The sequence below is a fragment of the Bubalus kerabau genome, chromosome 21 (genome assembly GCF_029407905.1).
Source record: "Bubalus kerabau isolate K-KA32 ecotype Philippines breed swamp buffalo chromosome 21, PCC_UOA_SB_1v2, whole genome shotgun sequence".
Classification (NCBI taxonomy): Eukaryota; Metazoa; Chordata; class Mammalia; order Artiodactyla; family Bovidae; genus Bubalus; species Bubalus kerabau.
Genome location: NC_073644.1, coordinates 6,283,620 through 6,299,248, shown reverse-complemented (window position 1 = coordinate 6,299,248; position 15,629 = coordinate 6,283,620).

The following is a 15,629-nucleotide window of genomic DNA, read 5'->3' as shown; positions in this document are numbered from 1 at the left end:
CATAGCTGAGTGGTCAGCCAACTATTCAGGCAGAGATTGTGATCAGATGCTTTGCATCTGTATGATTTCCACCTTGGCCAATTAATGTGTGTGAGCTGGGAAGCACACCCAGAGTTCAGCCACTCCTCCAGTAAGTCTCAGCTTTTCCTTTCTTCTCAGCCCTCTTCAGTCTCCCTTGCCACATGGGTGCTGTTCATAGTCAGCCGGAGTTGTGCAAAGTGCTTATCTTTATTCCTCCACGGCTTCTGCATTTCTAAAAATCACCCCCATACATTTCTGTGGGCTAATCTTTGTTCTAACTGGGACTGCAACTTGGGCTAGACAAGCTGTGGGTTTTCCTTGTTAATTTCCTAATAAGTTTGCTGCATTTACTGATGAAGCATCTTGAGTTTTCAGCCTCCATTCCACCTTGTCTGCCCTATTTTCCATGGCAGCAAGACTACTGGTTCAGGGCCATTCCTGCCCTGGTAAATCGACAAGGTCATGAGCTGGGTGGGGGTGAGGGGATGGAATTTTCCTTTCACCTAATGTTACAACCCCAATGTTAGTAGATTTTCATGATTAAATACCTCTCACCTTGTTGTTTAAATTTGCTCAATCTTTCAGTTCAGTTCAGCTTAGTCGCCCAGTTGTGTCCGACTCTTTGCGACCCCATGAATCGCAGCACGCCAAGCCTCCCTGTCCATCACCAACTCCCAGAGTTCACCCAGACTCATGTCCATCGAGTCAGTGATGCCATCCAGCCATCTAATCCTCTGTCGTCCCCTTCTCCTCCTGCCCCCAATCCCTCCCAGCATCAGAGTCTTTTCCAATGAGTCAACTCTTCGCATGAAATCGTTGTTCATATGCGTTTGTACTTATTCAAGTGGGAGGTGATTTGCTTCTTCACATACCAATGCCAGAATTCCCTCTATCAAAATCAGATTTAAAGAAACTTTTTATTATATCAAAGAGAAGGAAAATTCAGTTGAAATATGAAGCAGATTAAAAAGTGCTTTATAGAATCTATCATATGCTTATTTGATGGTGGAGAACCCTTTCTCAGGGTTCTCTGCCAGATCTCACATTCCTGTCTGTGTGTGCTAAGTCGCTTCAGTCGTGTCCGACACTTTGCGACACTATGGACTATAGCCCGCCAGGCTCCTCTGTCCATAGGATTCTCTAGGCAAGAATACTGGAGTGGGTTGCCACTTCCTTCTGCAGAAGATCTTCCCGACCCAGGGATCAAACCCACATCTCTTGAGTCTCCTGCACTAACAGGCAGGTTCTTCACTACTAGCGCCACCTGGGAAGCCCCTTCCTCCCCAACATGTGGATTTATTTCAGATGGCTTGAGAATCTGAAATCTTGAGATGGCCTCAGATATCCATTTATAGACATAAAAGACACTAATATTTTCATTTTTTCATTGAGGCAGGCACAGTTATATGCCTAGAACTTGAGAATGTAGGCTTCCCAGGTGGTACTAGTGGTAAAGAACCCACCTGCCAGGGCAGGTAGAGACTGGAGACAAGGGTTTGATCCCTGGGTCAGGAAGACACTCTGGAGGAGGTCATGGCAACCCACTCCAATATTCTTGCCTGGAGAATCCCAGGGACAGAGGAGCCTGGCAGGATACAGTCCATGGGGTCAAAAAGAGTCAGACATGACTGAAGCGACTTCACATGCATGCATGAGAACTTAAGGCTCTCCAGTCATATTGCCCTACTCATGGTTGGTAGGAGAACATACAACTTCTGTCAGGAAAATATAGTGTTAATTCATTGAGATCTTCCCTAGAACTGAGCATTACAAACAATGAAAAACAACATATGAAAACCTAGTTAGCATTTTCCAGGGAAAAGAAAAAAGTACACAGGGTCCATATTCTTGAGAAATAAAACATATCATGGAAATTGTATTTATAAGTGCCAAGTAGTGTGACTTAATAGCAGCACCCTGAAGTTTCTCTCTCTTTTTTAAATAGCCGATAGACAAGGCAAGGGAGATTTATCACTTTTTAATTAAGCTCACGTCAACTTGTGAGGCTTATTTCAGTACAAATCTGTTGACCAAAGTCCTTTTGGAGGAAACTGGCCCTTGTTGAGGCTTAAGTATGCATGGGGAATCTCACAGTGGGCGAGAACTAGTCCCTGGGCTTAGCTGCCACATTTCAACCAGGATAGACTGCGCATTCCAGTGCTTCCTCTGTGCACAGCATATTTATGGAAATGAGCTAAAGATCAATCTCTCTTATTTTAAAACCCAGAGCAGCAGGTCTCACTGCCCAGAGGGGAAAATAAATGCTGGAATAAATCTTCTGAGACTCCAGTTGAACCCAAACCAAAGGACACCGCACCCAGCACCTGACTGCTCCCCAACATGTGCAATTCTAAAGTCCTCGGAGCAAACCCATGGTGTCACCGACTCTATGGAAATACAGTTAAAATGGGGACTCTGGTTCTTGTTACCAAGTTTTAATAGTTTCCCTTTAATAATAATTAGTAAGTTTGGGAGAGGTTAATTATTAAGAATCTCTGTGTGTCTCTGATAAATTGGAGGTATGAGGGACACCAAGGGAGCTCATGTAAAGCAGTCACCTGATTTCAACAGTTTGGTAAGTAATGAAAACTATGTACTAAACGCAGAGCACAGTTAAGCTTCCCCAGGTTGAGGATGACTCGTTAGCTTTTCAAATGCTGCCTGCCATTTTAAAGGATTACCATTGATGCTTTTGAACTGTGGTGCTGGAGAAGAGTCTTGAGAGCCCCTTGGACAAGGAAATCAAGCCAGTCTATCCTAAAGGAAATTAATGCTGACTATTCACTGGCAGGACTGATGCTGAAGCTGAAGCTCCAATACTTTGACCACCTGATGCAAAGAGCTAACTGATTGGAAAAGACCCTGATGTTGGGAAAAATTGAAGGCAGGAAGAGACAAGGGCGACAGAGGATGAGATGGTTGGATGGCTCCACCGACTCGAAGGACATGAGTTTGAGCAAACTCCGGGAGGTGGTGAAGGAAGGGAAGCCTGGTGTGCTGCCGTCCATGGGGTCGCAAAGAGATGAACATGACTTAGCAACTGAACAACAACAGCAAACCGTGGTAAAGATCCAAAATAACAGCTATAAATTTCGTGGCTTGAGCTAGAGGTCAACAGTCATGCATGGACATGTTGGGAGTTAATGGAAGAGGTGTCCCTTCCACCATGTAGAAGACCCAGTGAGAAGGCACCGTCTATGAACCAGGACCCTGAATCTGCTGGTACCTGGATCTTGGACCCCCGGCTTCCAGAACCACAAGAGAGAAAAGTCTGCCGCTGAGACCCCCCTGGCCTGCCCCGGCCACGGTGTTTTGTTTCAGCAGCTGTAATGCACTGAGACACCACTGGTGCCCATCACCACCCGAGACGCCTTCCTTGTCCCCTTGTTTGGTGAACGTGGCCCCGGGAGAGGACTGCACATTGGTTGTATCTCTTTCTCTTCTCCCTCCATCCCACATCCCCAAATCCAATTAAGTGACAGGTTCTGTGATTCTATCCCCTAAGCCGCTTGCCTTTCCATCGGCTCCTCCTAACTCAGTGGCTGACGCTCTTTGGTGTCTATTTTGCTGTTTCCCGGTGGAGCCTCTTGCAGCCCCCTCTCTCGTGTCTGCCTCTGGTCTCTAACGTCTGCAGAGCCTCTGCGCGGCTGCCAGGGCTTCCTTCCAATGCAGACGTCAGCGTGTCGCTCTCCGCTGTAGAAACCCTTTCACAACGTGCCTACCAGCCATGACGTGCCTACTAGTGGCTCCGTGACAGCGCCTGGGACACGGAAGCACACTTCCTCACTGTCACTTGGAATGTCGCCTCTCAGGACCGCAGAGGGCGTGCTGTCTGGGCTTCGAGGGTCAAGGTGGGGACACGGAAGGGCTCCTGTGTCGCTGGGCCAGAGACAGAGACTTTTGGGGCTCCTGTGCATGTGGCTGGTGGGGCGGAGCACAGCTCTGACTCCCCTGAGGAGCGGCCTGGAGTGAGGGGTAAAGGAAGTGCTTGAAACGATGACTAAGGCCTGAAGACCCTCACAAAGGAAGCTCCAGGCAAACGGTGATGTTGGACCAGGACTGGGGAGGCAAGGGGGCAGAAAGGGGCATGCACAGACTCCCTCCCCAAAGTGGGGCAGGGAGGTGGAGCGGGTGTGTCACTCCAGTCTAAAACAGGTCAAAGGAGGATTCTAAAATTATTTTCATTAATAATTAAAGAATAAAGAATTGCAAACCTGCAGGCTATAGTAACCCTCACGCTTTTCACAGAGCACCTACAAGATCTGCGCTCTGAGGTTGGCCCATCGCTAAGGACGCTTGTTACGACCTCGTAGAGTCATGATATACCAGCCAGGGTTTTACAGAAAAACAGCATAATTAAAAGTGTCCCTATTATTGCAGCACACTTGCTTTATATAGGAGCAGGTGGAGGCTAGGACCTGGGGGCAAATAAATACCTCTTTGTTGTTGTAATATAAAACAGGGTTGTTTTTTAAAATTATTATTATGACTTAGGGCATTTCATTAAAATTGATCAGCCAGGTTTAATACAGGATTGACTGCTGTGAATTTGTAAACTTACCTTAAAGAAAAACCAATTTGTGTCAAAAAAATCTGCAAACCAATCACTCAAGTAACTATTAGAACGTGAATTTCTGCACTGTGTGAGTTGTGCGGTGTGTGGGGGGCAGATAGTATTTACACGCTGTGTGTCTAGGACTAGAGGTGTTCCAGCAGCACTGGGGACAGAAGTGGTGTATTGGGACAAGTGGCTGGATTTTTGCTCCTTTTCACTGAGAGACGACACCCTGTCTGTTTGCTCTATTCGATGAGGCCCTGATTCGTGGTATGTAATTTGAAGATGAACAGCATTCATTATCAGCTACCTCTTCAAGTTCATAGCAGAGCATAATTTAGGACTTAAAATGAAAACACTGTGGACAGCAATTCTATTTTCCTTGATGATACAGTCTCTCTTTGACTTAATATAGGGATACGGCCAAGTGCTGGGCTTGAGCTCATCCCGTTGGCATATTTGCTACCTGAACATTAAAAAAGAAGAGGAAATTGCCACTCTGCCACAAGTAGGTCCATCAAGCATGCACGCTTGGCCATCACCCCACGTTCTGTGCGCTGTCCTGTCCACAATCCTGCCTCGGGGGACATGATTAAGCTCTCCAGTGAGTCTCAGGGGATGCATTCCTGTTCCAGCTATTGGAGTAAGTCTTGACTCATGTGTGCCCATCATCATGAACTCACATTACTATAGTCTTGGTTTAGAGACAGTCACACCATTCATATCTAGCTGGAGAAACTTCTCTCTAATGGGGGTATCAAGAGGGATTTCTTGCTTCTGAGTTAACAAAAGAGGAAATAATTGCTTTGCTTTCCTGGGTGTCACCTTGTCCAGATGTAGCCCTAAACTGCTCTGGCCATTGTGGGTGACAAGGTCAGCCCGGTGTAGGGGTGGGGTGGGCAGGAGATAAAAAGAACTGGGTCCTTCTTACTTCACCAAGATGCTAAAGTCACCAGCATTGGGGGCCCTCTTGTCATACGAGCTCCTTTGTCCATGGAATTTTCCAGCTAAGAATATTGGAGTGGGTTGCCATTTCCTATTCCGGGGATCTGCCCCACCCAGGGATCGAAACTGCACCTCTTGAATCTCCGAATTGGCAGGTGGTTTCTTTACCACTGGCGCCACCTGGGAAGGCCCATCATTTGTTTAAGCCAATTCAAATCAGGATTTTCCTTCTTGCGGCTGAAGGGTCCTAACTGACATACAGTCTGCTGATAATGATCACCAACAATAACAAAAACATTACACCCATTTGGTACTACTGAACATTTATTGACACGTACTAGGAAGAAAAAATGCTGATTACTTGTAGTGATGATGTCATTCTCTGAGGGAGACTTAGTGCCCTGAATGATAGGATTAAATTTCATGATAAGCTTGGGTTCAGGATAAAAAGTATATATATAAAGTGGAAAATTATAGTAAAACATACATGGCAGCATCTACTTGGAAGTAGCTTAAGGCTACAAATGAACTTGGATGAATTATTGTTAAGACTGAGGATAAGCTGGGTATGGTTCCAGGTGCTTAAACTGAGTTTAAGGCAAGATGAAGCAAACAAGAGCACCATGATGCCACAGCAAGAAAAGGACAGAGCTGAACTCCATAGCTAAGGAGGTGATTCTAGAGTATGTGCTTTTACCATTAAACTGAAGAGTCCCACAACACTGTAGGTCAAGGGTCAGGGGGCTGACTTGTGTGGTTCTGTGTGCAAAGGTCATGTAAGAAGCACGCGGTAACCCTCATTCACATCAAGTCATCTGCATAAGATTTAAGCATCTTTGTATGGGAAGCATTGGAGTTCATCCAAAATAACATGATCAAATAAATTTGAAAAGGTTGGAATATTAAGATTCACTTACACAAGAAAATTAGTTGAGAAAATATGCAATTAAATTTATTTAGACTAGAAGAGATGCATCCTGAGGTTTCAAAACTTTGAACTTTGGTTGCCAGAAAAATGGTGATCAACTATTCCTTATAATAAGATGCAGTCAATTTTTTGAGCTCTTGCAATATGCTGGGCACATACATTTTATATTCTTTTGTGTTCCCTAGAAGTCAGTAAAGTGGCTTTACCCTGCTCTTTTTTCACTTCTGTTTGGAACATGTTTATTAATGGTTCAGACGGTAAAGCATCTGCCTACAATGCCGGAGACCCGGATTCAATCCCCAGTTCAGGAAGATCTCCTGGAGAAGGAAATGGCAACCCACTCCAGTATTCTTGCCTGGAAAATCCCATGGATGAAGGAGCCTGGTGGGCTACAGTCCATGGGGTTGCAAACAGTTGGACACGACTGAATGACTTCACTTTCACTTTTATACTACTTCAGTTCAGTTCAGTTCAGTCTCTCAGTCGTGTCCGACTCTTTGTGACCCCATGAATCCCTGTCCATCACCAACTCCTAGAGTTCACTCAAACTCATGTCCATTGAGTCGGTGATGCCATCCAGCCATCTCATCCTTTGTCGTCCCCTTCTTCTCCTGCCCCTAATCCCTCCTAGCATCAGAGTCTTTTCCAATGAGTCAACTCTTCACATCAGGTGGCCAAAGTATTGGAGTTTCACCTTCAGCATCAGTCCTTCCAACAAACACCCAGGATTGATCTCCTTTAGGATGGACTGGTTGGATCTCCTTGCAGTCCAAGGGACTCTCAAGAGTCTTCTCCAACACCACAGTTCAAAAGCATCAATTCTTCGGCGCTCAGCTTTCTTCACAGTCGGACTCTCACATCCATACATGACCACTGGAAAAACCATAGCCTTGACTAGACGGACCTTTGTTGGCAAAGTAATGTCTCTGCTTTTCGATATGCTATCTAGGTTGGTCACAACTTTCCTTCCAAGGAGTAAGCATCTTTTAATTTCATGGATGCAATCACCGTCTGCAGTGATTTTGGAGCCCCCCCAAAATAAAGTCTGACACTGTTTCCACTGTTTCCGCGTCTATTTCCTATGAAGTGATGGGACCAGATGCCATGATCTTCGTTTTCTGAATGCTGAGCTTTAAGCCAACTTTTTCACTCTCCTCTTTCACTTTCATCAAGAGGCTTTTTAGTTCCTCTTCACTTTCTGCCATAAGGGTGGTGTCATCTGCATATCTGAGGTTATTGATATTTCTCCCAGCAATCTTGATTCCAGCTTGTGTTTCTTCCAGCCCAGTGTTTCTCATGATGTACTCTGCATAGAAGTTAAATAAGCAGGGTGACAATATACAGCCTTGACGTACTCCTTTTCCTATTTGGAACCAGTCTGTTGTATGACATCTTTATTTTAATGTTAGAATACATGAATGAATTTAACTCAGTCATGTCCGACTCTTTGAGACCCCGTGGACTGTAACCCACCAGGCTCCTCTGTTCATGGGATTCTCCAGGCAAGAATATTGGAGTGGGTTGCCATTTCCTTCTCCAGGGGATCTTCCCAACCCAGGAATCGAACCCAAGTCTCCTGCATTGCAGGCAGATGCTTTATCCTCTGAGCCACCTTGTATTTTTTAAACATAAGAAGAGTGAATTATGTCAAAATTAACTGTGCATTACAGAAATTGATGGATTATTGTTATTATAAGAATATCTTTTATTGATAATGAAACTGTTCATTGTAGAAACACTAGAAAACAGAGAAAAGCAAAATGAGCAAAAACTTAAAAATTTTTTGAAGCCCTACAATAATCACTGTTGATACTTTATACTGAAACAAAAATATGTATATGTGTGTGTTTAAGTTACACAAAGATGCCCTAGTATTGTGCATGGTGTTTTATAATCTGCTTTTTACTTGGCTAAATCTTAGAAACCTTTTCTATTTCAGTAAACATTTATTTACAATATACACTGCACTTCCTCCTAGCAAGGTATACATCATATATTTTATTTGGTCCTCTAATAGTGGACATTTGCTTGTTACATATTTTCAGGTTTGCTAAGAGCTTTGAGTATAAATTTCTGATGACTGAATCTTTGGTATATTCTTAATTAACTTCTGGGTACAAATTACAAAAGGGAAATTACCAGGTCAAACTGAATGCATGCTTTTAAAATTTTTGATAATTACATGCTTGTGGACATCAGTGCTTCTTCTTTTTGAATTGTCAGTTGATAAATTTTGTCCACTTTTAAAATGGAAGAATTTGTATCTTCTATTAATTTACAATGTCTTTACCTGTCACAACTATAACACAACATTGTCTCTTCATGTTGAATTTTGTAAACTGTGCCTTTTGGCAGAGTCAAATCAGTTGGACATTTCCTTAATAATTTCATTCTTTTCTTTTTGCTTAAAAAGAGCTTCCCAATTCCAAATGTCTCTATAGATCAATGGATATTTTCAGTCTTTATAGTTTGATTTCCTTGTTATTCTCTGATTATTTTTATGGTTATTGTTATTATTTATTGATTTTAATATGTTTTGCTGATTTTCAGCTGACTCTGTTGGTTTTCTTCTTTAGACTGTTATCAGGAATTAGTAATTCTGGATTCCTTTAAATTCTTATACTATTTTCCTTTCTCATGCCTTGTCACATTGGTCAGAAAATCAAGCACCCAATATAATATAACAGTAATAAAAACAGGCAGTATTATTTTATTATTAATTTTAAAGAAATTCTTATAATCTTACCTCCTGAAATATTTTACTGCCTAGTGGTTTGAAATGACCTCTTTTTTCATTTTAAGAAGCATCAGCTTGTCCTAAGTTTACCATGCCTGGATGTTAGACTTTATCTAGCAGCTTTTTGCTATTTATCATAATAAACTATAGCTTTTCTCCTCTTATCTATTGATGTTTTATATCAAATTTCTGATCTTAAAACACTCAAATTTCTAGTATAGATCTCATTTGTTTATACTTTATTAGTCTATAAGTGGAAACAGTGACAGACTATGTTTTTGGGCTCCAAAATCACTGCAGATGGTGACTGCAGCCATGAAATTAAAAGACTCTTGCTCCTTGGAAGAAAAGTTATGACCAACCTAGGCAGCATATCAAAAAGCAGAGACAGTACTTTGCCAACAAAGGTCAATCTAGTCGAAGCTATGGTTTTTCCAGTGGTCATGTATGGATGTGAGAGTTGGACTATAAAGAAACCTGAGCACCGAAGAATTGATACTTTTGAACTGTGGTGTTGGAGTAGACTTTTGAGAGTCTCTTGGACAGCAAGGAGATCCAACCGGTCCATCCTAAAGGAGATCAGTCCTGGATGGTCACTGGAAGGACTGATGCTGAAGCTGAAACTCCAATACTTTGGCCACCTAATGCAAAGAGCTGACTCATTTGAAAAGACCCTGATGCTGGGAAAGATTGAAGGCAGGAGGAGAAGGTCAGGACAGAGGATGAGATGATTGGATAGCATCACCAACTCAGTGGACATGAGTTTGAGTAAACTCCCAGAGTTGGTGATGGACAGGGAGGCCTGGCGTGCTGCAGTCCATGGGGTTGCAAACAGTTGGACATGACTGAGAGACTGAACTGAATTCTGTAAGTAATTTACTGAGCTTTGCAAAAATGTTTTGTCTATTTTGATAATTGAGATTAGCCAGCAGTTTTTGTTTTCTGTTTCTCTTATTTCCCCATGTTTTGTCTTTCCTGTATGTTTCTCTATTCTGGAATATTTTCTGCATCAAGTTTAGAATCTATTCATTGGAAGTATGAAATAAACTGCTAATACAATTATTGGAGGTTATGTCTTTATTGGAAAATAATTTGCTATCTGAAAACTTTGAGGAATTCTCTATAGTTAAGGGAAAATTTAAGCCTTCCACATCTGCTTTGGTCTCTTTTGGTAATTAATGTTTAACTGATATACTTAATTAACACAAAATTAAATATACTTTTTGCTTGTTTCATTAATCTCACCTATATCTGCTTTTGTGTTTTCTTAATCCTAATTTTATGTGAATTGTAAAGCTCTTTATTTCTTGATTATATATGCAAGAAGTTGATTTTTTTAATATTTTAAAAGACTTCTTTAATTTTTTATTAATTAAGCCATTTGATTCTAAATTATTTTATATTAAATCCATAATTCATTCTTTATCATGTCAGGTTTATTTTGTTTTCCTTTACCTAACTTCTTAATTTGACCTCTTAGTTGATCTATGTTTGTATAACTTTAAAAATGAAAAGTGTTTCGTGATTTGACTTAGCATATGAGCACAGTGTTGTTCACATTCAGACATGCAGCTTCCTCATTAATTCCTACGTGATCCATAATTGTGGTTTGAATTCTTCTTTGCTCAGTTGTGTGGGAGACTAGTCTTGCTCTGCCCAAGGTCTAAGAGATTGCTTTTACTGTGGTTGTCTAAAGTTTTATTATTTATTTCTAGCATGTGTGTGTGTGTTGAGATAATGTTGAATATATAATTTCTACTTCTGGGGAATTTATTAAAGTTTTATGGCATAATGTATGATAAATACTAACACATATTTAAGACTGCATGTAGACTGTGATAAATAATAATATTTTAATTCAACCATATTGCTTGTATTATTTTATTCTTCTGTGTAATTGAATAATGATTATTAATTCTCCCTCCCTCCTTTCTTTCCTTCCTTCTACCAATAATTAATTCACCATTTTGTGCTCCTTCTCTGTTTCTCATGAAGTTGCTATATTTGCTTTTTCAGCTCATCTTTCTCTTTGTCCCATGATGGTACAAGTGACTCATTGAGCACACCCCAGGCGTTATGCTCCCTTCTTGACCTCACCGTCATGTTGGTGCTGGAACTCCACATGTTACAATAGAGCCCCGATCCCCTACCGCCTGCCAGTCCCTTCGCCATCATTCCCCCAGAGTGAGAGTGGGTTCTGCCACAGCTTGGCAGCGTGGCTGAGTTCCAGAAGGAAGAGTTGTATGCCATCTTTATTCTGCCTTCCTTTCTCATCCATCCCAAATCCACTGATACCCTGTCAACCAAGGCATTCCTCCTCTGTTAGGGAGGTAGATGCACCTTTTGTACTTTTTGGAGTGAATACTGGTCATTTTGGTAGAGTTATGAGAGTGGCTTAGAAATCAGTGCTTATCTTACCAAAAAAATTCATTGTTTAAGTTCTTGGAAGAAATAGTCGATGCTCACTGGTTGCCTTCAATCCAACATAACTTTTTTTTTTCATATGATTTTGCTAAAACTCTTCTCCAGAATGACATGCCTACCATGTTAGCTATGTTTAAGCCAGGATTCAAAATATATGGAATTTAGAAAGATGGTAAAGATAACCCTGTATGCGAGACAGCAAAAGAGACACAGATGTATAGAACAGTCTTTTGGACTCTGTGGGAGAGGGCAAGGGTGGGATGATTTGGGAGAATTCCACTGAAACATGTATAATATCATATGTGAAACAAATCGCCAGTCCAGGTTTGATGCATGATACAGGGTGCTCAGGGCTGGTACACTGGGATGACCCAGAGGGATGGGGTGGGGAGGGAGGCGGAAGGGGGGTTCAGGATGGGGAGCACATGTACACCCATGGCGGATTCATGTCAATGTATGGCAAAACTACTACAATATTGTAAAGTAATTAGCCTCCAATTAAAAAAACTATGTATTAAAATGAAAAGAAAAACAAAATATATAAGCCATATCGGGTTATCAATCACATTTATTGAAGAACAAACACAATACATACTTACACCCTTGTTTAGAGTCAACACCTATATTCCACAGCTACTGTGAGAGCCTAGTGACAGTGAACTGGCCATCGACTTAACTTTGAGATTTTTTTTCATTTTTGAAATTTGATGAGTAAGCTGTGGTAGATCTTGATGTGTCCTTTCTATATGACACCAAAATAATTGATTTTACAAATATGGCATAAATCAGGCCTGTCTTAATAGCAGTGCATGAGAGAAAACACCCAAGAAATTAGGATTTCTCTATTAGCGGTATGGTGAAAACAACCGGCTGAACAAATAGACCCCAATTGACCTCAATATGTAATGACTTACAGAGTATGGGTATTTATTTGCCTCACACACAACAATTCTGAGATGGGAAATTCAGGTTAACTGGGCACCTCTGCCCTGCAAGAGCCTTCTGGGGCTCAGGTTTCTTCCCATTTTCTGCTCTGTCATCCCCAATACCTCTGTCATTTTCTGCATGGCTGGAGCTCAGTCACTCCATCTGGTTTCCTGCCAGCAAGAAGGGGGAAGAAAGGAGACAGTTCTGAAGTCTTAATTCCCAAATCCAGAAGTGGCATCCATCATTTGTGTTCGTGTTCTGTTAGTGAGAACGTAGACATAGCTTACATCTAACTTTCGAGAAGAGTTCAGAAGTTTAGTCCAGTTAAGCAAGTATGTGTGATGAGGTTACAGTTTTATTACCATTGAGACCAGGAGAATGGATTTTAGAGGGAAGCTACCAATCTTTTTCTCAATGGCCATCTTCTGCAACAGTATGTTTTCAGAAATAAGAGGGAAAAGCCAAATCCATCTTGGATAGAACTAATAGAATGGAATTCTTCAGGTCCTAAAAATTAATGACCTGATAGTCCTCTGCAAAGATCTCTCTTCTCCATTGTATTATTTAAAATTTTGGGATTGACATGTAGATACTTCTGTATTTAAAATGGATAACCAACAAGGACCTACTGTTTAGCAGAGGGAATCTGCTCAGTGTTCTGTGGCAGCCTGGATGGGAGGGGAGTTTGGGGCAGAATGGACACACATATATGTATGGTTGAATCCCTTTGCTGGCCACCTGAAATCATCACGACATTGTTGATTGGCTATATTCCAATATAAAATAAAAAGTTTTAACAAAATGAAATAAAATTTTAGTGCTTTAAGAAGTTCAGAGATCATTCAGTGTTGTGCAAGCAGAGTTATTTATCACTCGTGTCACTCCAAATACAGTACAAAGGGACTTTTAGCTTCGAGGAAAAAAAGAGCAAGAGGAAGCCTGGTTACCACGTCAATTAAAATCTATCATATAGAAGTTGGACTGTGAAGAAAGCTGAGCACCGAAGAATTGATGCTCTTGAACTATGGTGTTGGAGAAGACTCTTGAGAGCCCCTTGGACTGCAAGGAGATCCAACCAGTCCGTTCTACAGGAGATCAGCCCTGGGATTTCTTTGGAAGGAATGATGCTGAAGCTGAAACTCCAGTACTTTGGCCACCTCATGCGAAGAGTTGACTCATTGGAAAAGACTCTGATGCTGGGAGGGATTGGGGGCAGGAGGAGAAGGGGATGACAGAGGATGAGATGTTTGGATGGCATCATCGACTCGAAGGACGTGAGTTTGAGTGAACTCTGGGAGTTGGTGATGGACAGGGAGGCCTGGCGTGCTGTGATTCATGAGGTCGCAAAGAGTTGGGCACGACTGAGTGACTGAACTGAACTGAAATGAACTGATCATATAGAAGAGAAAGCAGGTTAGAAAAATTTGTTACAACAATTGTTAAGAGGTGACCTGGTACTTGTGAGAGCTGTTCTGAAATGATATTTCTTATGAAAAATAGTTATTTATTCAACATATCTTATCCAACATTTATTGAGCTTTTGCTGTGGGCCGAATACTCTTCTGGGCACAAGATACACACTGATGGGACACCACCTTCATGGGCAAGTCTATGTCCTATCATATCATGTGGTACATATTTTCAACACATTTCCTATTTGCTTGAATAGTTGAATCTCCTTCATCTGAGAGCACTTCAGGTATTACTTCTCTATCTTAGCTTAGTTGACTGATGGTGTTTAGTTTTTTAGTTGTGGAATTATCACAGGATAGTCTAAAATCAAAATAGTGTCACCTTATTTTTTTCTTTTGTAAAATTCTGTCTATGCTTTAGGAATTTTCTTTCAGAAAATCATGTTTTAAATGCCCAATTAGAGAACGCAAACTAGAATCAGGTGGTGAAGACAGATTTCCAAAGAATTTGGACAATTTATTCAGTCTTTTCCATCTTGAATTCTAAATTTGATCTATAAGGCTCAAGGGGATTAAAAAATGCTTTAAAATACACATAGTATGGAGAGTATGATTTTTATGTGAAATGCACTTTTCAAATACACACTTCGCTTCTTGCTTTATGTATCAATGCTTCTTTTTGCAAGGTCATCATTACTATTCACGAGACCAAGACAAAAGAAGGAGAAGAAAGTAGCACTTCTAATACCTAAACTACCCTAATTTTAGTTACAATCATTTAGAGGTAAAGAAAAAAATACAGTGAGACAAACCGTGTGAGAAATTCAAAGCTTTTAACTAATCTAAGTAAGGAAATCAAATCCTTTTTGTTCTTTCCTTTTAAAAAAAATACTTTCAGGAAGAGATGGGCATAGTGGATAAATAAATAAAACATTGAAAATTATTCTGTTAAAGAAAGATTATTACAGGTAGAAGTTTTTAAATTACTGCTTTGTATCACTATCTATTATAATACATGGATATCAGTAATTATTACTGGCATACATGTATTATAAAATTACAAAGTAATAATTTCTAGATACCTCAGAAACACATAAGCATACACAAAGGTTTTTTGGAAAAGTTCTTTAGAATGAGGACCTGGGGTATGTTTATTTAGCAATTTAATAGAAACCTACAAACTTTACAAAAATGCCCATCCGTTGGTCTCAGGACAAGACTGGCACATGATAAACTCTCAGTAAATACTTGCTGAGTGAACAGATGAATTAGGCATTTAGCAAGGAGTGTCTTACTAGTAAGAGACATCATCACCATGATGGGCGTTCACAGAAGGGCTCTGACCCACAGGACTGCTGCCCAACAAGAGCAGGGCAAGCGTTCCTTGAAGCAGACAGAGTTTCTGCTCCTTTTTGTTAGTGATGGCATCCCACTGTAAGAAAGTACTGTGGTTTGTTTATCCATTCTCTTCTTGGCAGGTATTTTGGTTGCTTCCATGTTGGGGCTATTTCAAGTAAGACTATTATGGATATTCTTTTTTTTTATTTTTTTAATTGAAGTAGAGTTCATTTAAAATGTTGTGTTGGTTTCAAATGTATAGCTAAGTTTTATATATATATATATATATATATATATATATATATATATATTGCAGATTCTTTTCCATTATAGAAAGGGAAA